The 27,142-nt window shown below is 40.2% G+C and overlaps 1 long non-coding RNA gene across 1 annotated transcript in view; it reads right to left on the bottom strand.

Moving 5' to 3' along the window:
• Positions 1 to 25,315, bottom strand: part of LOC120880075 — a 44,681-nt gene extending 19,366 nt beyond the window's left edge. The window contains exon 1 of the long non-coding RNA XR_005724954.1: positions 25,017 to 25,315. This is a non-coding gene — a long non-coding RNA (uncharacterized LOC120880075). The remainder of the gene's footprint in view (positions 1 to 25,016) is intronic.
• Positions 25,316 to 27,142: the final 1,827 nt, after the last annotated feature.

Here is a 27,142-nt window from a genome sequence, read left to right as displayed (position 1 = left end):
ACAGGTTAGATTCCTGAATCGGGAAGATTCCCTGGAGAAGAAAATAGCAAACCACTCCAGGATTCTTGCCTGGGAAATCCCACGGACACAGGAGCCTGGTGGGCCACAGTGCCTGGGGTCACAAAGAGTCGGACACGACTTGTCAACTAAACAACAACAGCAATGAGAAAGGCTCCCACGCGCAGTAATTCTAGCACCACAGTCCTCTTAGCCCTCTTCCTTCTGTTCCAGACGGGCATTTACTTGGAAAGTTTGGAAGGAAGAAGCGGGCAGGGGAGCCAGCAGATATAAATGTCTCTTTCTTGGGGGGGTGTCTGTCTGTCTCTCAATCACTCCGCTCCTCCCCCTGAAGAATTGCTCCACCTGCAGACTGTGCATCCCTGTAGGACCCTCTGCTTGCTTCCCAGCCCACGAGCTCTTAGGTGTAAGCCACAGTCTTCAAAATGATCATCAGCAGCGGTGATAGAAGTGATATTCTCTCTCCATCTGTTTTGCTTTTCATTGTATTTCAGAACTTGATGGGGAAAAGCGTGTGATTTCCTGAGAACCCAACCATCTAATGCATCGCTTGAAACAGACAAAGCCTTGTCTTCAGCATGAAAACGAAATATCATTAACATGTATCTACCCATGTTTCAGGCTATTATTACCAACACCCCATTTTCTTTTTAAATGGTGACTCAGACCTGTGTGTGTAGTAGGGCCTGCTCTGACATATTCTCGTTTTTTCCCTTTAAACCATGTATACTATCAATGTATTCAATTAGAAGTGCCCATACTTCATTTTCTCTGGGGGTAAAAAGGATAATCTGTACCTAAGTTTGGATAATAAGTCAAATGATTACAGATTAAGAGTTTTGATGGTAAACACCTGTACTTGACCTTCCTTTCCTCTATGAGGAAATATAAATTTGACCCAAAACGAAGCAAACAGTTTTAACGATTTTCTTTTTCTGTGTTCCAGCACAGGTTGTGCTGTTTTGCAGAACTGACGTGTGCTGCCATTACAAATCCCTTCAATTCCTCATGACTTTCGGGCCCACGAGGAGCTGAGGTGGAGGCTGATGACTCCGCACCATTACTGAATTATGATTTCTTTACCCTTCCTTGAATGTTCCCATTAATTCAGAGGAGGTATTTCCCTCCAATGAGAATAAGCACTAACGCCAAGAGCAAAGTGACAATCTCCCTTTTCATTTACTTTCTCGGCAATTGGAACCTCTGCACCACGCGTCTAGCATCCTAACGTTTCAACCCTATAAAAGCAGTAGCAGTTTCATCAGGAGTCTCGACACTATATGTACTGGGGGCAAAGAGGTGCTCTCTTTCCACAGAGCAGCTCGTGACAGACGACGCACAGGGCGGCAGGGAGGGGGTGACTCTTGGGGGCACACCCTGTTAGCTGCTCTCAGAGCTGCTGGGGATCCCACAAGGAAGAGAGCAGAGAACAGAGCGCCGGGAGCTCTTTTGTGACCCTTGAGACCTCTGCAGAGGTGGTGCTGCGTGCCTGAGTCTCTGGCTATCAAGAAACACAGCTACTGTTTCCAGAAGCCTCACCAGCTTCCTCCTGGTTCCTGGTCAGAGGCCCCAGACCCTCAGGCTTCATGCTGTGTCCCTCTGCCACCTCCTTGCAATCCCTTTTTTTTTTTAATTTTTAAATTTATTTTTAATTGAAGGATAATTGCTTTTACAGTGTTGGTTTGGTTTCTGCCATACATCAATCAACCATAGGTAGACATATGTGGGGGCCCTCTTGAACCCCCCCCCCCCCCCCACTCACCCCCCCAGGTTGTCACAGAGCCCCGCTTTGAGTTCTCTGAGTCATACTGCAAATTCCCACTGGCTATCTGTTTTACCTGTGGTCGTATGTAATACGCTACCATGCTACCCTCTCCATTCATCTCACCCTCTCCTCCAACAGTTCGATCCATGTGGTCTTGGAAACTCTCCTGGCTTGACATCTTTTTAGCAGTTTTCTTTGGCACCTAACCTCCCAGGACCACGCCCAGAATAAATCAAAACTCCTCATGTTGGTGTGGCAGTTTCTAGGAAGTATCATCCTGTCTTCTGGCTCAAATATCCCGGAAGGTTAACTGTGGATGGATCAAATTGAAAACAAGTCCCTTCCCATCCGCTCTGTACCCAGAAGGGAGTAGAAAATAATGAAGGCAGTACTGATGGATGAGATGGAATTAGATGAGGCTTCAGTTGTATGATAAAGGTTCTAAGAAAGGAGACCCACATTCAGCGTGACAAGTGGCAAGGACTCACTTGGCCATTGGACCGATGACTCTCCAATCAATGTTCCATCAATCACTACTGCACAAGACTCCAAGTCAATCCAGAAATCACAGCTTGATACGAGTATCCAGTCTCCATCTGTCTAGGCCCACAGGCATCATGACATTGTTAATTCTACTGCTTGGAAATGATTTTGAAACCATTACTTTTTTGATTCTCAGTTCAGCTGAAAGGATTATATGGTATGAGGCATTCAGTCCACAAGAAAAGCCCAGCTCTAATCTTCAGACTTTTGGGGTCAAACCAGGTGGGGCTGAGCTGACCCAGAACACATGGTCAGTGCTTATGCTAACTGTCCTCAGACCATGCCATCCAAACTCTCAATAATATGATTGGTTTGATGAAGGTGGGTATTGGAATGCTGAGAATGACGTGAAATAATTCTAAGATTCCAGGTGTTATTGGAATGTATCTGAGTACTTCCAGATGCCCGTAAACTTATTGGAACAAATGTTCTACAGCAGAAGCTACTTGTTTGGTCACATACAAGATATTTCTGCGTGGTGTTTCTTTCCCTTCATGACATGGACATTCACTAGGAACTGAGGAGAATATGATTGCAGTCCACTAATAATGACCTTTTGTACATTGTATTGCAGGCAGTAGTCAAAAACCATCCCCAAGAAGAAGCAAAAAGGCAAAATGGTTGTCTGAGGAGTCCTTACAAATAGCTGAGAAAAGAAGAGAAGTGAAAGGCAAAGGAGAAGAGGAAAGATATACCCATCTGAATGCAGACTTTCAAAGAATAGCAAGGAGAGATAAGAATTCCTCAGTGATCAATGAAAAGAAATAGAGGAAAACAACAGAATGGGAAAGACTCGAGATCTCTTCAAGAAAATTAGAGATACCAAGGGAATATTTCATGCAAAGGTGGGCACAATAAAGGACAGAAATGGTATGGACCTAACAGAAGCAGAAGATATTAAGAAGAGGTGGCAAGAATACACAGAAGAACTGTACAAAAAAGGATCTTAGTGACCCAGATAACCACAATGGTGTGATCACTCACTTAGAGCCAGACATCCTGGAGTGTGAAGTCAAGTGGGCCTTAGGAAGATTCACTGTGAACAAAGCTAATGGAGGTGATGAAATTCCAGTTCAGCTATTTCACATCCTAAAAGATGATGCTGCGAAAGTACTGCACTCAATATGCCAGCAAATTTGGAAAACTCAGCAGTGGCCACAGGACTGGAAAAAGGCAGTTATTATTCCAATCCCAAGTAAAGACAATGCCAGAGAATGTTCAAATTACCACACAATTGCACTCATCTCACACACTAGCAAAGTAACGATCAAAATTCTCCAAGCTAGACTTCAATAGTATATGAACCAAGAACTTCCAGATGTTCAAGCTGGATTTAGAAAAGGCAGAGGAACTAGGAATCAAATTGCCAACATCCACTGGATCATGGAAAAAGCAAGAGAGTTCTAGAAAACATCTGCTTCATTGACTATGGTAAAGTATTTGACTGTGTGGATCACAACAAACTGTGGAAAATTCTTAAAGAGATGGGAATACCAGACCACCTGACCTGCCTTCTGAGAACTCTGTATGCAGGGCAAGAAGCAACAGTTAGAACTGGACATGGAACAATGGATGGTTCCAAGTTGGGAAAGGAGCACATCAAGGCTATGTATTGTCACCTTGCTTATGTAACTCTATGCAGAGGGAAAGTGAAAGTGAAGGTCGCTCAGTATGTCTGACTCTTTGCAACCCCATGAACTATACAGTCCATGGAAATCTCCAGGCCAGAATACCGGAATGGGTAGCTTTTACCTTCTTCAGGGAGTCTTCCAAACCCAGGGATCCAACCCAGGTCTTCTGAATTGCAGGCAGATTCTTTCCCAGCTGAGCACAAGAGTACATCATACTAAATGCCAGACTGGATGAAGCAAAAGCTGGAATCAAAATTGCAGGGAGAAATATCAATAACCTCCTATATGCAGATAATACCAACCTTATGGCAGAAAGCAAAGAAGAGCTAAAGAGCCTCTTGATGAAAGTGAAAGAAGAGAGTGAAAAAGCTGGCTCAAAACTCAGTATTCAAAAATGAAGATCATGGCATCCAGTTCCATCACTTCATGGCAAACAGATGGGGAAACAATGGAAACATTAAAAGACCTTAGTTTCCTGGGCTCCAAAATCACTGCAGATAGTGACTGCAGCCATGAAATTAAAAAACACCTGCTCATTGGAAGAAAAACTATGACCAACCTAGACAGCATATTAAAACGAAGGGACATTACTTTGCTGACAAAATTTCTATATAGCTGAAACTATGGTTTTTCAGTAATCATGTATGGATATGAGAGTTGGACCATAAACAAAGCTGAGTGCCGAAAAGAATTGATGCTTTTGAACTGTGGTGTTGGAGAAGACTCTTGAGAGTCCCTTGGACTGAAAAGAGGTCAAACCAGTCAAACCTAAAAGAAATCAGAACAGAATGATCTCTGTTCGTTTCCAAGGCAAACTATTCAATATCACGGTAATCCAAGTCTATGCCCCAACCAGTAACGCTGAAGAAGCTGAAGTTGAACAGTTCTATGATGGTCTACAAGACCTTCTAGAACTAATACCCCCAAAAGATCTCCTTTTCATTATAGGGGACTTGAATGTTAAAGTAGGAAGTCAAAAAATACCTGGAGTAACAGGCAAATTTGGCCTTGGAGTACAGAATGAAGCAGGAGAAAGACTAATAGAGTTTTGCCAAGAGAACACACTGGTCATAGCAAATACCCTCTTCCAACAACATAAGAGAAGACTCTACACATGGACATAACCAGATGGTCAACACCGAAATCAGATTGATTATATTCTTTGCATGCAAAGATGGAGAAGCTGTACATAGTCAGCAAAAGCAAGACTGGGAGCTGACTGTGGCTCAGATCATGATCACCTTATTCTGAAATTCAGATTGAAATTGAAGAAAGTAGAGAAGACCACTAGACCATTCAGGTATGACCTATATCAAATCCCTTATGATTATACAGTGGAAGTGAGAAATAGATTCAAAGGATTAGATCTGATAGACAGAATGCCTGAAGAACTATGGAGGGAGGTTCATGACATTGTACAGGAGGCCGGGAGCAAGACCATCCCCCCCAAGAAAAAGAAATGCAAAAAGGCAAAATGGTTGTCTGAGGAGGCCTTACAAATAGCTGAGAAAAGAAGAAAAGTGAAAGGCAAAGGAGAAAAGGAAAGATATACCCATCTGAATGCAGAGTTTCAAAGAATAGCAAAGAGAGATAAGAAAGCCTTCCTCAGTGATCAATGCAAAGAAATAGAGGAAAACAATAAAATGGGGAAGACTAGAGATCTCTTCAAGAAAATCAGAGACACCAAGGGAACATTTCATGCAAAGATGGGCACAATAAAAGACAGAAATGGTATGGACCTAACAGAAGCAGAAGATATTAAGAAGTGGTGGCTGCTGCTGCTGCTGCTACTAAGTCGCTTCAGTCGTGTCCGACTCTGTGCGACCCCATAGACGGCCTTCTACCAGGCTCCCCTGTCCCTGGGATTCTCCAGGCAGGAACACTGGAGTGGGTTGCCATTTCCTTCTCCAGTGCATGAAAGTGCAAAGTGAAAGTGAAGTCGCTCAGTTGTGTCCGACCCTTAGCGACCCCATGGACTGCAGCCTACCAGGCTCCTCCGTCCATGGGATTTTCCAGGCAAGAGTACTGGAGTGGGGTGCCATTGCCTTCTCCAAGAAGAGGTGGCAAAAATACACAAAAGATCTATACAGAAAAGATCTTCAGGATGGTGTGATCATTCACCTAGAGCCAGACATCCTGGAATGCAAAGTCAAGTGGGCCTTAGGAAGCATCGCTGTGAACAAAGCTAGTGGAGGTAATGGAATTCCAGTTCAGCTATTTCAGATCCTAAAAGATGATGCTGTGAAAGTGCTGCACTCAATATACCAGCAGATAAAAAAAACTCAGCAGTGGCCACAGGACTGGAAAAAGTCAGTTTTCATTCCAGTCCCAAAGAAAGAAAATGCCAAAGAATGCTCAAATTATACCCGTCTCACATGCTAACAAAGTAATGCTCAAAATTCTCCAAGCCAGGCTTTAAAGTACATGAACTGTGAACTTCCAGATGTTCAAGCTGGATTTAGAAAAGGCAGATGGACCAGAAATCAAATTGCCAACATCCGCTGGATCATTAAAAAAGCAAGAGTTCCAGACAGACTTCTGCTTTATTGAGTATGCCAAAGGCTTTAATTGTGTGGATCACAATAAACTGTGGAAAATTCTTTAAGAGATTGGATTACAAGACCACCTAACCTGCCTCCTGAGAAATCTGTATGCAGGTCAGAAAGCAACAGCTAGAACCAGACATGGAACAACAGACTGGTTCCAAATACAACAAAGCTGTATATTGTCACCCTGCTCATTTAACTTATATGCAGAGTACATCATGAGAAACGCTGGGCTGGAGGAAGCACAAGCTGGAATCAAGATTGCCGGGAGGAATATCAATAATCTCAGATATGCAGATGACACCACCGTTATGGCAGAAAGTGAAGAACTAAAGAGCTTCTTGATGAAAGTGAAAGAGGAGAGTGAAAAAGTTGGCTTAAAGCTCAACATTCAGAAAACTAAGATCATGGCATCTGGTCCCATCACTTCATGGCAAGTAGATGGGGAAACAATGGAAACAGTGAGAGACTTTATTTTTTGATGCTCCAAAATCACTGCAGATGGTGACTGCAGCCATGAAATTAAAAGACACTTTCTTCTTGGAAGAAAAGTTATGACCAACCTAGTCATCATATTAAAAAGCAGAGACAATATTTTACCAACAAAGGTCTGTCTAGTCAAAGCTATGGTTTTTCCTGTAGTCATGTATGGATGTGAGAATTGGACTATAAAGAAAGCTGAGCACCGAAGAATTGATGCAGAGATATTACTTTGCCATCAAAAGTACATCTAGTCAAGGCTGTGGTTTTTCTAGTGGTCATGTATGGATGTGAGAGTTGGACTGTGAAGAAAGCTGAGCACTGAAGGATTGATGCTTTTGAACTGTGGTTTTGGAGAAGACTCTTGAGAGTCCCTTGGACTGCAAGGAGATCCATCCAGTCCATCCTAAAGGAAGTGAGTCCTGAACATTCATTGGACGGACTGCTGCTAAAGCTGAAACTCCAATCCTTTGGCCACCTGATGTGAACAGCTGACTCATTGTTAAAGACCCTGATGCTGGGAAAGATTGAAGACAGGAGGAGAAGGGGACGACAGAGGATGAGATGGTTGGGTGGCATCACTGACTCGATGGACGTGAGTTTGAGGAAGCTCCGGGAGTTGGTGATGGACGGGGAGGCCTGGCGTGCCGCCGTCCATGGGGTCGCAGTGCCGGACACGACCGAGCGACTGGACTGAGGTGAGTACTGACCTGGCACACTTTTGATGCACTATTATAGCAGTTAGTAATTACCTGATTAAAACAGCTCCTTCAAATGACATGGAATAAGAAACCTTAATACAGATACATCTCTTTTTCTTCTGAAAATGAATTGACACATTTGATTAATTGTTGAATTCTCATTTTCAGACACTTGGGGAATCAAGGAATATACTTTATCCCCAAATTATTTTGAAGGTATATAATCATTCTGAAGCTTCCCAGGTGGCACTAATGGTAAAAAAAAAAAACCCAAAAACCAGTCTGCCAATGCACAAATCGTAAGAGAGTCTGGTTTGATCCTGTGTTGGGAAGCTCTCCTGAAGGTGGGCATGGCAACCCACTCCAATACTCTTGAATGGAGAATCCCATGGACAGAGGAGCCTGGCGGGCTATAGTCCATGGGGTCGTAAAGAGTCAGACACGATTGAAGTGACTTAGCACACACACTGAATATAATCCAGTGTTTATTTTTATAATTCTGAGAACTTTACTCCTTTGGTCTTCACGGTGAAGATCAATTATCTTTGAAAGGCATTGAATAAGAACAGTTTTTGAAAATGCACTTCTGCCCTTTGTCTAATTCCCAATTAAACTAAAAAATACAATTACTTGAAATATCTCCTTCTGTTGCATCCTGCATACTTAAAATGTTGCTTTCCTCAATTTTAAGATTTTTATGATACAATTTCTTATCATAAAGAAAATAATTTTCTATTTTTAACTTCATTTTATATTTTAAATAAAATAAAAGTTGATTGCCTTTGAGTACTTTTCATTTTATTCTGAATCAACTGTACTATGAACCCCTTGAGGGTGGAGAATAAGTTGTGGGGTTTTGGTACAATCCTCCCTGTGTAGCCCTGTATTTAGAATAAATAACAGCTCAATAAACAGGACCTGAATGAAAATAGCACAGTGACCCGGTTCATATCTGTTCTCCTTGACCATAATCTGTAAAATTTGCCAACATCTCTTTTGCTTTCTACTCCTCAGGAACATAGTTTAACTTTACTCCTTCTGTATGTGGTAACACACATGTTTCACTGAATGAATCAGAAATCGCTTCTGAATATGAGGTCAAAGAGCAAATGGGATGCAAATTATGGACAAGCGTTCAGATATAAAGCTTCCTGACAAGAGTATAATGAGTCTTGCAATCACTATTCAACAATATTTGAAAGACCTATTAGAGCACTTATTTTTTCAGGAATTAAATAGTAGAACTTCTTCGGGAGAGCCAACATGACTTTAGAAGACAATTTCAAATTCACTGTAGAATTTCTCAGAAATGCAAACGATGCCGCTGACGGGAAACTGCCAGAGTAGCCTCCAGCCCGTGGCTGTCACGGTGCCCTTAGCGTCAGGAAAAGTTTCACTCTGGTAGACTCAAATTTCACAGAGACACACTAGATTCGTGTTTTAAAATAGTGAATACCTTCAAAGATATTTTGAGTGAATGACAAATACATATGGCAGGAATCCTTTCAGAGGTAGCATACAATACAAAGCGCTCTGCTGCTGTCTGTATAATGAATGGGTGTCTGCAGGGAATTTCACTACCTGAAATGAACTCAAGAACTATTTTCTTTTCTTTTCCTTTTTTTTATAAGAAAGCTGAGAACTAACAAGAAAATTTTCGGGCAATGAGTTACATTTCTCCTCCAAGAGAGAAGTTGATTTGAGTCAGAGTTTCACATCTAGAAATACCCAGTTGATGAATGCTTCCAGAATCACGAGAGAGAAAGTCTTATGAGTCCAACCAAGTCTCCCATGAAACTAAATTTCAGTTGTTTACAGAAACTTCAGAAAATGCCAGACAAAATTTTAGGGGTGTGAGGTTTTAGGACTTCTAAGTACACAGTTTTAATCCTGGACAGAGCCTATTCACTCTGATTCAAAACTGAGATTGTCTGCATGTATTTCTTTCTTTTAACCATGAAAACATAAACTGTGCTGATGGCCAGTGTCTCTCCTGGTGCTAATGCTCAATAGACATTTTAGACTGATTATGAAACGGCTGCATCATAGCCATCTGACAGCCCTGTCCTTGAATATAGTTTTGTCCTTTTGTGAGGATCATCCATGGCTATGTTCATTGGGATGGAGGCCATTATAGGCTGCACTTCCGGTTCACTTCATTTTCTAAAATGCTCTGTGATTAATTTATAAATTTGGAACCACTACTAATATACTTTTTTTTTAGGCTTTACTTCTATTAAGATGGAATATCAGAATGTAATATGTTGATTAGGGAAAGGAGATAAAAACAGGAAACTGATGAACCATGGGGAAATACGCCTGAGAGCAAACTGATTTCATAAAACAAATATAATTGGCATGGAAATGAAGGTTGTCTTATGCACACAGGTCAAATTCTATTACAGTGATGTTCAAGAGAGTTTAGTACAGGAATTTTAGATAAATCAGTAAAATAAGTGGGCTTCTCCATGGTGCTTCTGTATGTTCTATCTCAATCTTTCTTGTAATAGAACTCATTAGAGAAATTGGACCTGCACATTTAAAAATTGATTACCCAAGATAATGTGAGATGGGCCCAGTATCCTTTCTAGACTTAATCCCATCTTGCAAGTGTGAAATGCTTTAATACATTGATGTTTCCACACACACACACACACACACACACACACACACACCCATTGCTTCATATTTTAGGACAATAAGTGAAGAAGAGCCAGGAAGTGAAGCAGTTAGATTCACAGGTGAACACTCTGGCCCCACTCCACAGGCATCACGGCATTTTGAGTTATTACTCAGTCACCCTGTTTCTAAGTGTCCTCGTTTCCAAAATAGGGATAATGAAGGGGCTGACATTATAGAAACGTGGATGAGAGTTAGATGCAGGGTCTGTGGCCTGATGATTTACTGCATGTGAGCACTTAATACGCGTCCCTGGTATTGTCAGATGTATAGGGCATGTGTTGGTCTCTTTCCACCTGAGGAAATTGAATGACAGGGACGAAGGGCTTCTATAGGAACTTTGATGTTTCTTGCTGAAACAAGTTGACCCAGCTTTACCTTTAGACAGGACTTCTATCAAAACTAATGTTATGAACCAGACAGAATTGTGGTGCTTCCCGTTTCCCTTTATCCACTCATTTTTACAGAGAAATGGAAAGAATTCTGTCCTTTCACTCTAGGTGATTTGTTCCATGATTTTGGATTTCTGTCTTCTCTTTTCAGGCCTCAGTTTCTTTGTCTCCTGGTAAGTCTCTAAGGCCCTTTTCTGAGTGAAAATAACATTAATTTACAAACTAGATAATCAAATTCTTGAGCTCTGATATTTAACTTTAATAAATAAATATCTTTAAAAATATCTACATTTTGATCATAAAAGTAGTTACATATTAATCTATGCATATTATTTAGGCCTGATATTAAGTCAGTTCTTCCTGTGGTTTAATATCCCATTTCAGAAAAAAGTTGTAATGTAAATCAGATGCATAAATTCAAGTTAATATTGACAGTAGTTATGGAAAAGTTTTCTCTACCAAGTCCAAATATGACCATTAATAGTGTGTTATGTATTAGTGTGTGTACGTGTGGTGTATTGCATCACAACTTCACATGACAGACAGTATCTAAATCTAAGTAAGTGTTTCTGAAATTCTACATGATTTTCATTAAACACCCTATTTTACACTTTCAGCTAAGAAACTATGTTCTAGATTTAATATGATCTGCTGCTACAGCTTTCATTTTTCTCTTTTATTTCTTCACTTCTAAAACTTGGACTTTTATGATTCCTTGAATACAATGTTGTTGTTGTTTTTTTAAAGAAAGATGAATAAAACAATTGACATTTCCTCAATTTCATACTATGGCTATTTGATTCTTAAATTTTGTATGCTGTGGATATCTACAAAAGTGATTTAATTTGGATCTATTCTGTGTTTATACTCTATTTTAGAGGCAGAGATAATTTTGATGGACACATAGGTTTAAGAAATTCATTCTCAATTGCCTGCTTTATGAGATGATTGGATTAATTGTTGATAACAATTTCTTAAAAGAATAAATTAAGTCCCTTATATAAACTTCAGTGGTCTTCCCTGGCAGGCTACAGTCTGTAGGGTTGCAAAGAGTCAGACGCAACTGAAATAACTGAGCACACACACACACACAGACCTTACTAGAAAAGAACCCTCAGTGTTGTCATAACTCTGTACATTTCAAGTGATTTCTTGTGATTCATCGTATATTTCTTATTTAACTCACTTGACATGGTAGTTTCCTCTGTGGACTCCCGTAAGCCATGCTGAACTCTCAGTTTTTGAATTTTTATTAATATCTGTGTATCTGATATTTGAAGCTATGAGTTCACTTCCTTTATATTTTTTCCCCATGGAAGTTCAGTGCATGTACACCACAGCTATAAACTCACGTCAACATAAGGCATCGCCTGAATTAGCAAGAGACTTTATAACTTACCTAAGTTGTTCATAAATAAATAAACTTGAGTAAATTTTCTAAAATTCAGGGTAAATATGTTGGCAAGATTCCTCAACAGATTCTCTCAATGATCAACTTCCCTATCATAAAAACAATGGCAGTGCTAATTTGAAATACAATAACTTTTGGTAATACCTTGAGGGTGTCTATTATGTAACTCTTAGTTTTCCAAATCAGCATTTGGAAAACCCCCAAAATCATATCAGATGATTGCAGTAATAACAGTTAAGATCCATCCCATAGAGAATCCCCTATTTTGTTGTGCAACCCAATGGTTCAAGGTTTTTGTGGAGTTAGCACAAAATATCCCATTTGAAAAGGATCTTCACAAAGAAGTGATGATGCTGTTCCCTGCCCTTACTGGTCTCATCAGTAAAATGCATCATCAGAAGCATCCAGCATCTCTTTAAACTACACAATTTTACATACGATTCTTTACATCAGAAATCAACTGATTCAGATGAAGACGACTCCTCAGAAGGTATGTAAAGGAATCAGAGTTTACACAGAAAGGAAGTTAAAAAGTGACAATTAACACTTAAAAGGAATAGTCTTTAACAGGTATAAGTGTGTCTAGATTCTTTAAAAGATGGACCATTTTTGTCACACATGTAACACACTGAGATAATTTTGAGAGCTCAGAATTCATCGATTTCAGAGCCTCAACTTTAGTTAATCATGTAGACATATGTCTCAGGACCTTGAAAATCTGCTAGCTCTAATTCCACCAAACTACAGATAGGGAAATCGAGGACCAAAAAGAGTCAATCAGATATTTAGTAAACATCTTCTTTATTTCTTACACAGTACCTTCATTTGCTGTGTGACTATAATGAGAAAGAGACATAAGAATACTGAAAGATAGCTAATGAATTGACCAGAATTTTGGAGAAATAAGAATAAAAAAGACCTCAATAAATATCACCTACTATGAAGCTATCTAGGGGGAAGGAATACAGGTAGCTTGAAGGCTAAAGAACGTGATAGGTGGCTGAGAAGAAGAAAAGAAAGAAAAAGTCAAATAAATAGTCAATATGTTTGAAGCTCTTTCTTATGAGACTTTTCAAAGATAGCTTTCCATACTCTCGAATTCATTTTATACTAAAAATGTGATGTTTTTGAAAAAAGACCATGGGGTCACAAAGAATCAGACATGACTGGCAACTCAACAACAGCAACATACAAAACTTATAAAAGAAATATATTTTCAATACCTTACGCAGCAATATATTCTTTTAAGAAATGATGCAGTCAAAATCACTATGCCATTTTTTTTTAAGTGCCTAGCATAAAACACTTGGAATGATCTTTATTGAGGGCTACAGTATACTCTGGTTTGGATCTGAAAAAAAAAGGTGGAGTCTTGCATAACTGTGTGTCTTTATCTTCAAACTGTATTAAGCCTAAATATTATCTGGAGTAAATATTACTAGTGGTTGCCAGTTGTCTAATCTTGAAATAGAGTATAGTTTATAAATGCAAGTTGAAAATAGTTTAGCAATCTCAAGTATATAACCCAGGTATGTTGGTTGCATCTTTTCCCTTTGGGAATTAAGATCTTGGATTAATTTTTAAATTGACTGTAGGTATCTCTTGATATGAGGTGGGCATGGCAACCGACTCCAGTGTTCTTGCCTGGAGAATCCCTATGGACAGAGGAGCCTGGCGGTTTACAGTCCATGACATCTCTTGATAGCGGGCTTCCCTCCTTCCCTCGTGGCTCAGTGGTAAAGAATCTGTCTGCCAATCCAGGAGATGCGGGCTCAACCCTTGGGTCTGGAAGATCCCCTGGGGGAGGAAATGGCAACCCCCTCCAGTACTCTTGCCTGAGAAATCCCATGCAGAGAGGAGTCTGGTGGGCTACAGTCCATAGGTCACAAAGAGTCAGACATGACTTAGTGACTAAACAACCACAAAAACAACTCTTGACATATTGCCGCCTAAACCATTAGTAAGGAAATGATAGGGAAAATACATTTGAACTCACTTTTGTGTTACCCTGAAGTTTTCTCTCTCAAGATTATGTTTAAGAGAACACAGGACCTTACAAGTTCTGATGTGGGTTTCTGCTCGGAGGCCCTCAGAGAGATGTCTAAATGTGAAGGGGTCCCTGTGGAGAGGCACTGCCCAGCAGTTCATGCAAATCCACAGTGATACTGTGTTCAAATAAAGATCTTGGTTTCCATACACCTTTTCAGAAATGTGTTTGCTTCTTTATTAAAGGAGATCTGGCTCGAGAAGAAGAGTGAAAAACGTCTTTTGCAATCAATGTTCATTTAACTACCACATTGTCGATATTGTCTTAGCAAATCAAAACAGAGGTAACTTTGGTGACTCCTTAGAATAACTTAAAAGAAGCATCCTAACAAGATGGTATGAGAATTAAAATGTGAAAATTAATATTCATGCATGAAGCTACCTACAGCATGTTCTTTTTATGAAAACAGTAAAATGAGAGTAATGGAGATCACACTGAAGTATAAAGTTATAACCAATCACCAATACCTTATGTGAGAATGGTTAAAGTTTAAATCACTCAATTCTAAAGAATCTGAGTAGAAAGGATTAAGTAGTAGGCATATTTTCTCAGTTTCTGCAATCAAGTTTTGTTGGCACAAGGTAATGAAATCTTTTAACTTAACATATTTAATTACCATTGCATTGTGGTTTTTAGGCTAAAAATAAATAAGTAAATACTATTTCCAATGAATATGTGTGTTTGAAAATTTTTCAGTAATTTTAAGGTAAATTGAGTAAAAGCGAATTTAGGAACTTCATAACTGATGGCTTGTTCACTTTTTGCTTTTTCTTTTGCTACATTAGTAGGTGATTAAAGTATAAAAATGGAGATATGAAAATGAAAGGAAAGATACTGATTACTTCTCTAACCAGAGGGGTATCAGGAAATGGAAGGGATTTGGAGTCCTCCACTGTGTATTTGTTTTTTAATTGCTTGGAGCACATAGAGAAAAATGTTCTAAGTTATAAATCTTGGTTGTGGAAAGATCATGGTATTTATTATATTGCTTTTACTTTTCAGTATAGTCTGAAATATTTGTAAATTGAAAATGAAATTTTCTCCTATTTTTAAAATTCTAACTAAAGAAGGCATGTTTATATGTGATTGTTTTAGTGACAATTTTAAAATTTCATTTGATTTCGTTTTCTTCTGAGTTCAAAATTTATATTTAAAATAAGTAAATGTATGTAATTTATAAAACTATCTGCTAAACAAAACACTCAGCAGAAAGATAAAATCCTAAATATTTTAAATATATTCTGATACCTGAGGAGCTTTCTTTCCCCCTTTTATGTTGGTATAGTTTATTTGGGGACATTTTATATGCTTCAATACAAGTTAACCTTTTAGAGGCATAAACATGACAATTTTATTCAAGATATCAATTAATGAAAATGTATAATTTGGTTTTGTCTTATATTTATAAACACTATGTAAATACAGAAATACACTTCATGGAATGTGGTAGTAAGAAAAGTTTTATTATACTTCAGGCTAAAGTTCCATGGAATTTTGTGTTTCCTTTTCTTAGTTAATGCAATTTTTAAAAGTCAAACCAATCCTTTGGAAAAACACAAAAACAAAACCTGGAACATAACAGCCCCTTGTATCACTAAGAGTGGACATGTGAAAAATTTAAAGCAATCATTATACATGTTTTTCTACATTGGATTTGTTAGGCAGGGATCACTATTTTAAATATTCTTGCAAAACCTCCTCATAACAGCAAAGGGACCAAGTTGGTTTAAATGTAAGCTGCACCTGAATAGCCTTGGCTATAGCTATAGTCACTGTATTAATTATTAAAAGAATCAGATGTAAGTTTCCAGGTCTTGACTTTTTATTTTAATGTGGGCACCCTAGCCCCTGGATGGTCAGCTTATCTGTTCATTCACAGTCTGAAGTTTGCACACAGTTCGCAGTAACAGGAAAGTCCTTCCAATGATGTTGCACCTGGACCAGGCAGGCATACGGGGAGCAGAGGTCAAGGCCAGCTCTTAATAAGCATTGACTCCACAGACTTCAGACTGTGAAAGCTCCAGACGACCCCCGCGGCGCCATCTTACAGCTCTGATTTTCTTCTTTTCAGGATGTAGTATAATCCATAAGTACAACCAAATCACGAGCGGCTTAGTCTTTGTTTTTTATCTTCCAGTTTTGTTTTGTTTTTCCCCTCCACAGAGATTTCAGAAATTAACCCTCTTCCGTCCTCAGACAAACCAAAGAGTGGATTTCTTCATCGTCACTGTTTTTAGTTTAAATCTGTTTTTTTAACTTTCCTTTCCTTTAAATTGATTTTTATTGGAGTATAGTTGCTTTACAACGTTGTTAGTTTCTGCTGTATAGCAAAGTGAATCAGTGATAATGTATGCGTGTGTGCGTGATCACTCACTTCAGTCCTGTCCGACTCTTTGCGACCCCATGGACTGTAGCCTGCCGGGCTCCTCTGTCCATGGGATTCTCCAGGCATGAACACTGGAGTGGGTTGCCATGCCCTCCTCCAGGGGATCTTGCCTGACCCAGGGACTGAACCCTGTATCTCCTGCACAGGCAGGTGGGCTCTTTACCACTGTGCCACCTGGGAGGCCCTAGTCCTCTGTTTCAGATCTTCCCATTTAGGTCTCCACAGAGCACTGCGTACGGCTCCCTGCGCCACCAGCTTAAATCTTCACGTCTTTTCAGGGCAAGACGTAGGTACTTTGTGAAGTGACTTACAACAACCAGAGCAGTTTCCCCCAGTACAGGTTAATAATGCCTTGATAGGAGGCTAATCGTAACAAGGCAAATCAGTGAAGTCAGTCTCTTTAACGAGTGTTTCTAAAGCAATACGCTTAGATACTTAAAACCTTAAATGGCTTTTTGTTTCACTCTGATGCCCCATCCCTCAGAGGCTACATTTCCACACAGGCTTCTGGATAATCTGGCCATAGGATGAACATGTCTCTAGCCCCCCTTTGTTGACACATTCTCCTCATTTTTGGATTATCTGGTCAGCTCACACGCTCCCATTCTGATGGACATAATCTTTTTCACACTTAGGTTCTGTTTCTCTAGTCCAACGTTTCCTGAGGGAGAAGTTAGGCCCTTACGATTGTACTAGTAACTTCTCTGCAGGAAAGACACCCAGTCACGTGTGCATTGCCAGGATGAACAGAGTCCAGCTCACGTGCATCCCTCGAGAGTAGCCTTCCACCCCCACGTGGGCACAGACCACGTGCTGGAAGCAGCGGCTGGCCAATCAAATTCAGTCTTATGGGCCCACAGCCATGTAGAATTTCAGGATGCCAGAGACACCTGCCTCTGCAGGGACAGGTATTCTTCTGATGTCCTGTACATCCTGCTAGCCCCATTCTCCCCACAGTTGAAAAATATAGTTTAAGCCTCTTATGTATAGTACGATGAACTATACTCAGTATTTTGCAATAGTCTATAAAGGAAAAGAATCTGAAAAAGATTCTGAATATATGTAATGAATCACTGTACTGTACACCTGAAACCACTACAACATTGTCGATCAACTATATTTCAATACCATATATATACGTACGTGTGTGTGTGTGTGTGCACGTGTGCGTATGCTTTTTCTTGTCTGACTCTTTGTGGCCCCAAGGACTGTAGCCTGCCAGACTCCCCTGTCCATGGGATTTTTCAGGCAAGAATATATATATATATAGTTTAAAAGTTGCAGCTCTGAGTGTGACCCTTAGCTGGGTAGTTCAGGCTGAAGCCAGTGCTACCCAAGCAGAAATGGCTGAGAACCCAGCACAGCAGGTGGGAAACCTCAAAGGTTGGGGTGTGTGTGAAGTCTGGGGAAAGAGCCTTGAGAAGGAGTGCAAAAACAGATCCAAAGGGGGTTCCCAGGAGAGCCAAGAAACCCTTGTTTCTCAAGGACCTCCATCCCCAACAGACCCCTCACTGTGGTGTGGAACAGGAAGGGGGAGACATTTTGCACAGCTTGCAGCTTCAGCGTGGGTCACACGTTCTCCCGAGCTGTCCCCTAAAGCGCCGGGACACACAGGGTGAGAGGCAGAGGGACAAAGCTCCACCAAGACCCCACAGAAATACAAACACCCGTGTTCCCTTCGTATCTGCCATTACTTACGGTCCTGCAGAAGCAAGAGCACGTCTGCTCTTCAGATTAACATGGAAGAAAGGAAGGTGGGAGGAGCTCAGAGCCCCATTTCTTCTTCTTTTCTTTTTAAAAATGTTTGCTGGACTTGTTTGCAGCTACTGTATTGGTTTCTGCTGTACAGCAAAGTGAATCAGCTACAAGTATGCATGTGCCCTCTTTTATGGATTTCCTTCCCATTTAGGACACCACAGAGCTCTGAGCAGAGCTCTCTATGTTGTACACTAGATTCTCATCAGTTATCTAATGTACAGAGTTCTATTTCTTATTCACACCTGTTGTGGGTGTCTTAGATTCAACCACCTGAAATTACAACACCAATATAATTTTAATCATTTTCCCCAAGATCCCATTTTCCACCACCTCCCTCACATACAGGTCTAAATTTATTGCTCATTCAAATCTATAATTTAAAAATTAAACCTAAAAGGTAAACATTATGTATAATTTAATACCTTGACTCTGAATTATACTTCAATTTTCTGCTTATATTTTGACTTCTTCTATTTCTGACTATATTTCAGAGTAATGGAAAAAGAATGGGCTAAATCACTATCCTATATATATTTTTCTAATGAATTTTTATAATTCATGAATCAGTGGAAAAACCTTACCAGATATGAGCAAGATACAGTAATCAAAGCATATATTTAATGGCATAGTGAGAGTTCTAATATTTTGGTATCACAAGTTGATTCAGATATATATATATGTATATATGGCATATATATATATATACACATATGACATTCATCTCAGAAATTTAAATTATAAGGTTCAAAACAAATTGACTTTGCATGCTTAGAACATGCCTTCATAGCTGTGAATCCCATGGGTGACTTCATTTTAATTTTTGTATAATTTGGATGCAAAGAAATTCTAATTGACCTTATCAGTCATAAGGTGCATTTCTTTTTTAAACAGTTCCACTAATGTAGCTTTTGATGAGGGATCCCATTTTTGACAAACTAGTAGACTGGCTTGAGATCAAAGTTACCTGAAGCAGACAGACACAGTGCTGGTGGGTGGCCAATAGCATCTCGATACCACTGATGGCTAATCTGGAGTGTTTCTTATCTCTAGCATACAGTTTAGAAAACATACCCCTTTGGTATGTGTTCCTTTTTATCTTTATTACTCCAAATAATCAGTTTCAGAAAGAAAACTTGTTTTCATCTAACACTTTTCCTATCCTAAAATTAAACTTTTCAAAAGAGAACATCTTAGTGGTAATAAACGCTGAAGAAAACTGATTCAAGACTTATTGGAAAGAAAAAAACTGATTCAAAACTTATTGGAAAGAAAAAAACTGAGAATTACATGCCCACTTTTACAGCAAATATGATTTGCTAAGCTATACGACTCTGCAGATCATATCCAATTCTTGATGTATCTTTTACTAATTCCAAGTCTAAACGGAATGTCCAGAAAAATACAGCTTTTCTTTATATAATAACTATACATATTATGAACCAAGAATTTTAGATAGTGGATATTTTCATGGTAAATTTAATATATATATGTTCCAATAATGATGCTTTACTCAAGTGACAAGGAAAATAAATTTAGCATCATCCTCTTTCATCTGAATTCAACCAGTATGCTAAATCTCGGTGCATTTTTAACCAATAAATGGCTTTCCTGCTAGTTGAGAGACTATGGAAGTGCCTGAGAACTTAAAAAAAATGAATTATAATGAAATGGCAGAAACGGTCATCTCAAATAATTTGCACTGAGGATTGACTCTGCAGCTATATTAATATTAGTAAAAATGAAATGTCTTTGATTCGTTTAGACTGGCTGGTAAGATGCAAACACAAAGACCAAACTGAGGCAAGGAGGCTCACAATGCCGCCACTATTTCTCCACCGGCCCTTCCTCTGCACATGGTCAATTAGAATTGAAACTCCTGTGCTGATTTCATTCGCTGGAATTTTTAAACAGGTCAGGAAGAAAGATGGTATTGAAAGGAAAATCTCATCTAAATAAGAAAGGAGCGCAGGGCCATCTGGTCTTAGCCATACGTATAAAAAGTTATTTCAGCTGAACTGCAGGACTGATGCTTCAAAAGGTGTGCCAAAAATCAACCCCAAATCTGTTTACTGTAAAACGTCCCCAACGTTCCTCCTTAAGCCTCCAACTATGCGATACACAGCTCATTTCCTATCTGTGATTCATGAGCCTCTGTGACCCCAGCGCCTCTCTGAGCTTCCCGGGGTCTCAGGCAGTAGCAGGGCGCTCAATCACTCTTCAGACACATCTCCCCCGTGGGGTATCCACAGGGCCGTGGACCTCGCGAAAATGGTGAAAATGACTTTGACAGTTTTCCCTCAAATGGATTTAGAGTGCAGCCTGCGTGGAGGCTTGAAGCAACCAACCAAACCAGTTCCCCTTCTTTCCTCCTTGAGACTGGTGGTGGGCTCCTGTGCAGTCCCTGTGCGGTGCCCGGCTGGGCATCCACTCAGAACGCTTCCAAGCCCTATGCCTGAAAGCTTAGCTTGAAAACAACAAAACAAAACCCAAATCTCTCTTTTCGTGAAAAGAAATTACGAATGTGAGTCCACTTTCAGAAATCATCTTCCTAATGGTAAGAAACAGAAAAGGTTTAAAAAATATGGTTTTTGCTGTTTGCCAAGTAAGAGTCCTATGTTTCAATAAAATAAAAATATTTTTGATATGAGGCATTTGCAAGAATTATACCATCAATATCTTCATTTAGCCAGTATCTGAGCACAGACTGACTTAGCTGACATCAGCATCCAAATTTCATTGTCTTAAAATGTTAATAAACTGACTCAAGAACACCTTTAAAACTCTGATTATAACACAATTCTATTTTAATAACTGTTTTTTGCCACAAGACTATGTTGAAATATGTCCTTTACATCAACTAAACGTGTTACATGCGGGTTCAAAAATATAGGATTATAACATCAACACATGTTGAACAAGATTACAGGTTTCAACTAGTCTTTTGAGAAATAATTGCATTAGGTATATTCTATTCCAAGAAATGCAAGAATCCTGATAAATCCCTGACATCAGATGTCATTGATTGTTTTTGTATATTTACTATGTTTGTTCTGCCATTTCAAATAAATCATTACTATTGTGTGAGAGGAATAAGCTGTCCTATAGTAAATTGTTCTTTCTGTGTTATGCTCTGAAAAACCATTTGTTCTTGAATTGGCGTTACGTAGTTCAACTGTTTCAATCAAGTCCATTATCTTCTTTTCTTTGGAAGATGACTTTTTAGTAACGTGTATTCCCAGCGGGCCATGCTATGTTTTGCTTTTAGAAAGTAGGTGAAATTTAAATCCAACTATTTGCTTGTTTTTTAATCTTTGATAAAAACAATTCTATAATTCATCCTCAGGCAAGAATGTTGGGAGATCCATTTATGTAAAAATTATGGAGTCAGGTCCAAGACTTTCTCAGAAAAGTTATTTATTAGTTCACACTGGAGCTTTACCCCACAGAATGTCACCTAACTTGTGTAGCTTGCTTGTTCTAACTACAAAATGTGTTAGTTCTTTAGGCTGTATACTTTTATCAATAATAGTAACATGAAAGCAAAAAAGAACGAGACACCTTTTCACTTGTTTTGAAAGAATCACATGTCACAGCAACAAAATGAATCTCATTAATTTGTGTTAAATAAATACTGCTGTTCATGTACATGCGATTTGCAAATCTTTCAAAGTTAACCCTTTTTTAGTGTGCAAGAAATAAGCATTAAGAGAAAATTCCAAAATTAAGAAAATAACGTGTCAAATACTCAGTATATAAGAATGGGTAATATACCCAGTCATTCTATATTAATAAAGATTAATTTAAACTACAGACCAAAACTTGGTAATTAAGAAACATTATGTATACACAGTTGTTCTGTTTATGTCTCAGACATGGCAATGTGCTTTGGTAAAATTATGAAACTTTGTTCTATTTGAGTTCAGTAAAATAAAATCATGTACTTAAATATACACATCATTAAAAAATCTGTGAACAGTTGCTTGCTGAGTAACTGTATAGTGTAAGACCCATAAAATAGACTTGAAAATAAATACAAATGCTGTACCAGCCCGCAAAATTTTAACCCACCTATCATCTACCCCAAAGTACACGAACAGAGCGTTACTTCTAAAAAATCATTTGTATAGGTTCTTCCCTTTCGTAATAAGTAAATAGTAAAAATGATTGAATAGGTGACAAAAATTTGAGTAGCAAATAAAAATCACCAAGTCATAACAGATATCAGAACCGCAGCATTTTTATCCACATGATTTCAAAACGCTCCACATTTCCACATCCTATTTACATCATTGAAATTCAGCCACCTCTGAAATGTTCAGCCAGCATGTTAATCAGGCTGCCCAGGGTCAGGAAACTCTGCCTGACTGCATGTATCTTGATAAATATGGCCATCCCATCCCACAATACATCTTCAAAAGAAAGATAGTTGCAAATAAAATGGTCCTTTCCTGTGGGTGTCGGTTAACCCCACAAACAGGAGAACTTCCTATGGGCACAAACCCAGCAGACATTGGTGATTAGGTGATTGAAAATGTTGCCCACAAAGGCGAAATTTTATATGTGATGACATCACCAGCAAACCTGGGTTTCTCTGCGATAGAATGATATACGTGCCTGGCTGAGTGTGTCTCTGGGAGTGAGTGTGTGTGTGTGTGCGTGCGTGCATGAGAGAGAGAGAGATGCTTAAAGAACAGCATCATCAGAAACCAGTATAACCTTCTGCAAGGTTTGCAAGAAATCTTTCCACAGACCTTTGACTTTCTCCAGATTGCATACAGCTCAAGTTCATTCAGAAATGCATTCCCCCCCCCACACCAACAAACCGCCGTTTTGTTTTGTGAGCACCACTGTGAATCCTAAAATATCCCAGTGGGTCTGTGGAGATGCGGTTTCTGTACCAAATGAGGCGTGGGCGTCTATGGAACAGGGTGTGGGAGTTAGGAGGGTCCCTGGGGGGCGTGCATGGGCTCCGAGAAGACCTCTTGGGTTTGGAGGCAAGGAAGGGGTTAAAAAATCGAGGCCGTCTGGGGTAGGAGAAAGGGGATATTGTTGTCTTTAATCTTTCCGCAGTCTGTCTAAGACTTCCATCCCAGATCTGCAGAGCAGTGGGATAGGTCGGGCATGCACTGCACGCAGGCTCCTTGATTGTAGCGGGGGACCTGGCTGGGATCCAGACAGGCCGGGCTCTGTTGATCATTATGTCTGGCCTTCAGGTGTCTCGGCGCACAGTGGGCGGCGGTGGGGGAGGTGTGGATAACAGGAGCAGACAAAGAAAAAAAATGGTGTATTTAAAAAAGATGATGTGAAAATGTGTGTCCAAGTCCTCTTAAAAAAAAAAAAAATGACTCCTACCGTCTTGGACTTTTATAATTAGAACACTCGCTCGGCTCTGGTAGATCTCTTTAAGCCATAATTAGTTATGTCTGGAGCCTTTGAATAATTCCCTTCCATAATTGATGGAGTTAATATTCTCTTTCAAAAATCAGGAGGACGGGGCTTTCTCACAAACTCCCTTTGGGCTGGAGGTTTTGCCGGTCCGAGTCTTCATCAGTGAAAAATCACACTGATGTGACTGACCTTTTAATTTCTTGGGAGACTTAGCCTATAACTTTTTAAGGATTCGGATGGTTCTAGAAGTGCAGTCATAGAGCCTGGTTGGATTGCCCTCACTGGATGTAAAAAAGCAAGCAGGAGTGCAGGATCGTTCCTCCCCATTTGTTTCTAATTATTTTATAAATAAAAAAGGTGCTTTGTATGTCGCTTCTGTTTGAAACTCCATCAAAAAAAAAAAAATCTTACCGCGAATATGACTTAGATGCTGACCGTACCCTTGCGTGCTAGTCAAAAGAAATCCCAAATTACTTTATTCTTTAAGCATTCTTCTATAAAGCAGCTTCCGCATGCTTCCTCCCCACCCCCACATCCTCCACCCTGTTAGGAATTAAAAAAAAAAAATCCTTATACACGGAAGCCTGGATCCCTGGACAGAAAGCTGTCTTTCTCGTCTGTCTTCACACTGGCCACTTTCAGCAGTCTTCCCCTTGTGCCCAGACTTGATTTCACAATTTGTGGACGAAAACCCTGAGACCAGTTCAGTCTCTATCACGACGAGAACATGAAAAGTGGTGGTTAAAAAATAAATGGAAAGAAAGCCCTGGCTTGAAGCCATTGTTCAGAATTTAAGAGCTATTTGCCCCCAAGTGTCTAAGCCGTCTTTCATAGCTAATTATAATAACTGTCAGATGTCTGGAGAGTGGATGGTACCCTCATCTGTGGAGTCAGCAAAGTTTGTCTTTTATTTTTCTTGGGGACAGATCAAATCTGATTAGGCGTTAAGAGAGAAAAGAAGAGAAGTGAGTACATACGTGTGTGCCTTCATTTTTTTTTTTCTTATGAACAAAGCAGCGTGCTGGAGCGATGTTTCAAGGGGCAGTCTCCTGCAGCTACTCTTGGAATGCCTGACTTTTATTTTTCATTCTTTCCCTTTCACAGAATCCAGCATGCAACAATTGTTTCTGAAACCTTTCCCTGCCAGCTGAATAGCCTTCTAGACACACATCAAAGAGTAGCTCAAAAAAAAAAAAAAAATTTCACATATCGGATGCTTATGACAAAACTATTTTCATCAACACACTGGATAGAGAGAAATGGATACTCACCATTTCCAAACGGTTATCTGTGCTGGTTCCTCGTCCCTGGAGGCACGGCAGAGGCAGCGGCCAGACTGTGTCCTGCAGGTGCAGAGTCCCGGGGTCCAGGCAGGAGGGGGATAGCCAAGTGTTTCCCAAAGTCCCTCGGAACTCAGGCACTTGTGCACAGGCATCTCTGGCTGCTCTGAAGCCTGTACTATCTGCAGTTCTGAATTGAACTAAATTACAGCCCATGTGAAAGACAGGGGCAGCGAGTCATGTGGGAGACACACAGCTACCCTATTGGCCACCGAGACCTAGCTTAGGCATTCTGCCTTCTCCTCCATTGGTGAATAGTTAAAAATGAAAGCATCTGAGTCGTCCTCTCCAGCTTATTTGTCCTTTATGTATGCAAGAGTGACTGTAGGGTTTCACAGTGACAGAACTCGTTAAGGAAGCCACTGAAGTCATCCTTCGGAGGCTGCTGGGAGGGGTCTGGAAGCCCAGCTTTTTCACCATGTTTTTTCCCTTTATATCCCCCTGTCCTGCAGTTCTGTCTGTGATTTGCTTGTTTGCCTGTCAGGGAAACGTGTGTGTGTTTGTCTGTGTGTGTGTGTCTGTGTGTATCTTTGTGTGCGTGTGTCTGTGTGTATCTTTGTGTGCGTGTGTGTTTTCCCTGGCTAACTTTGGACATGACAGAAGGTAAATGTTCATCTCATTTCTCTGCTGAACTCAGTTGTATTTGGAAGCACAAAATCAATTTTTCATCAATGATGAATTCTCAGAGTTGATTTTGATGTTGAAAGAAGCTTAATTGCAGTTCTCAACAGCCTAAATTGTCCATTAGTGACACCCAGGAATGGAATAAACTTTTTTGAGTGGCTGTTACAGTCTGGAGAAGTTGTGGGGGTGGGGGGTTATTAAAAGCTAACAATATCAAAGAAACTTCAGCTAAGCAGGGAAGGAACCTGATCCTTTTTCTAAAACCATTCCTTCATTTGCTTTTTCGGATAATGCAAAATGAGCATCAAATGGGCAGGCAGAAGGTACTCTTCAGTTACCCCAGCATTATTTAATTCAGCGGATCCCTAAAACTCTCCAGTGCCTTTGTAAAGATTTAAGGCGGGGGGGTTCCCTTATAGAACGTGACATCACACCCTACCTTCCCAGGGTGAGAAGGCGAGCTCTCACAGACTGCACCCCTCTACTCATTTTCCTGGATTCAGGATCCACAGACCTGTGTACAGCATGAAAGGGGACGACAGAGTGAGCAGTACCCGGGGGCTTTTCCTTGCAAACCTACGAAGAGCCGGTCACTCTTGTTTGACTGCTACAGCAGCTCACAGGGTCAGCTTTTACTTTCATTTCTCAGAGGCAAGAACAGACTCAGATGCTTTGTAACCATGGGAGTGCTTGATGGGAATCCCTGTTGGAGTGACCCCAGGTCAGCTTTGTCAACGAGAGATGTTGCTCTCCTAAATATTAACAGTGGTCCTCCCTTGCAGGCACCTTCCTGTTGTGCGTGCCGGGTAACGTGCCAAGCACCTCACATCACCTTGTTCCATCCTTGCAACGACAGGTGAGGTGTGATGTGTTCAGTCGCTCAGTCGTGTCTGACTCTTTGTGACCCCATGGACTGTAGCCCGCCAGGCTCCTCTGCTCATGGAATTCTCCATGCAAGAATACAGGAGTGGTTGCCATGCCCTCATCCTCCAGGGGATCTTCCCCACCCAGGGATCAAACCTGGGTGTTCTGCATTGCAGGCGGCTTCTTTACCACTGAGGCCCCAGGGAAGGCCAGCGAGGTAGCTTTCCTGTTGCCTCAGTTTCAGACAAGAGGAGATGAGGATGATGCTGGTTCATAAAGTGGGTGATTGGTGGCATATTCAAGCCAGCTCTCCTCCCGTTTATACACCACACGAATTCTCATCAGGTGTTGAATACATTTTATCAATTCCCTTTCTGGTGTAGCACATTTGAATATTTCACGTGTATGGAGAATATCCACGGTAGTCATCCAAGTGCGTTCAGTTCAGACCTACCTATTACTGTTAAGTGACTGTGCGCTGGCTTTAGTGGAACAGCTGAGAGGCACATTCGCCTTTGGGCCCCTCAAAAGGCCTCAACTATCCTGCAACCATAGAAGCTCCCACGTTT

The sequence above is a fragment of the Oryx dammah genome, unplaced genomic scaffold (genome assembly GCF_014754425.2).
Source record: "Oryx dammah isolate SB20612 unplaced genomic scaffold, SCBI_Odam_1.1 HiC_scaffold_21, whole genome shotgun sequence".
Taxonomy (NCBI): Eukaryota; Metazoa; Chordata; class Mammalia; order Artiodactyla; family Bovidae; genus Oryx; species Oryx dammah.
This window is presented reverse-complemented; position numbering and strand designations above follow the sequence as displayed.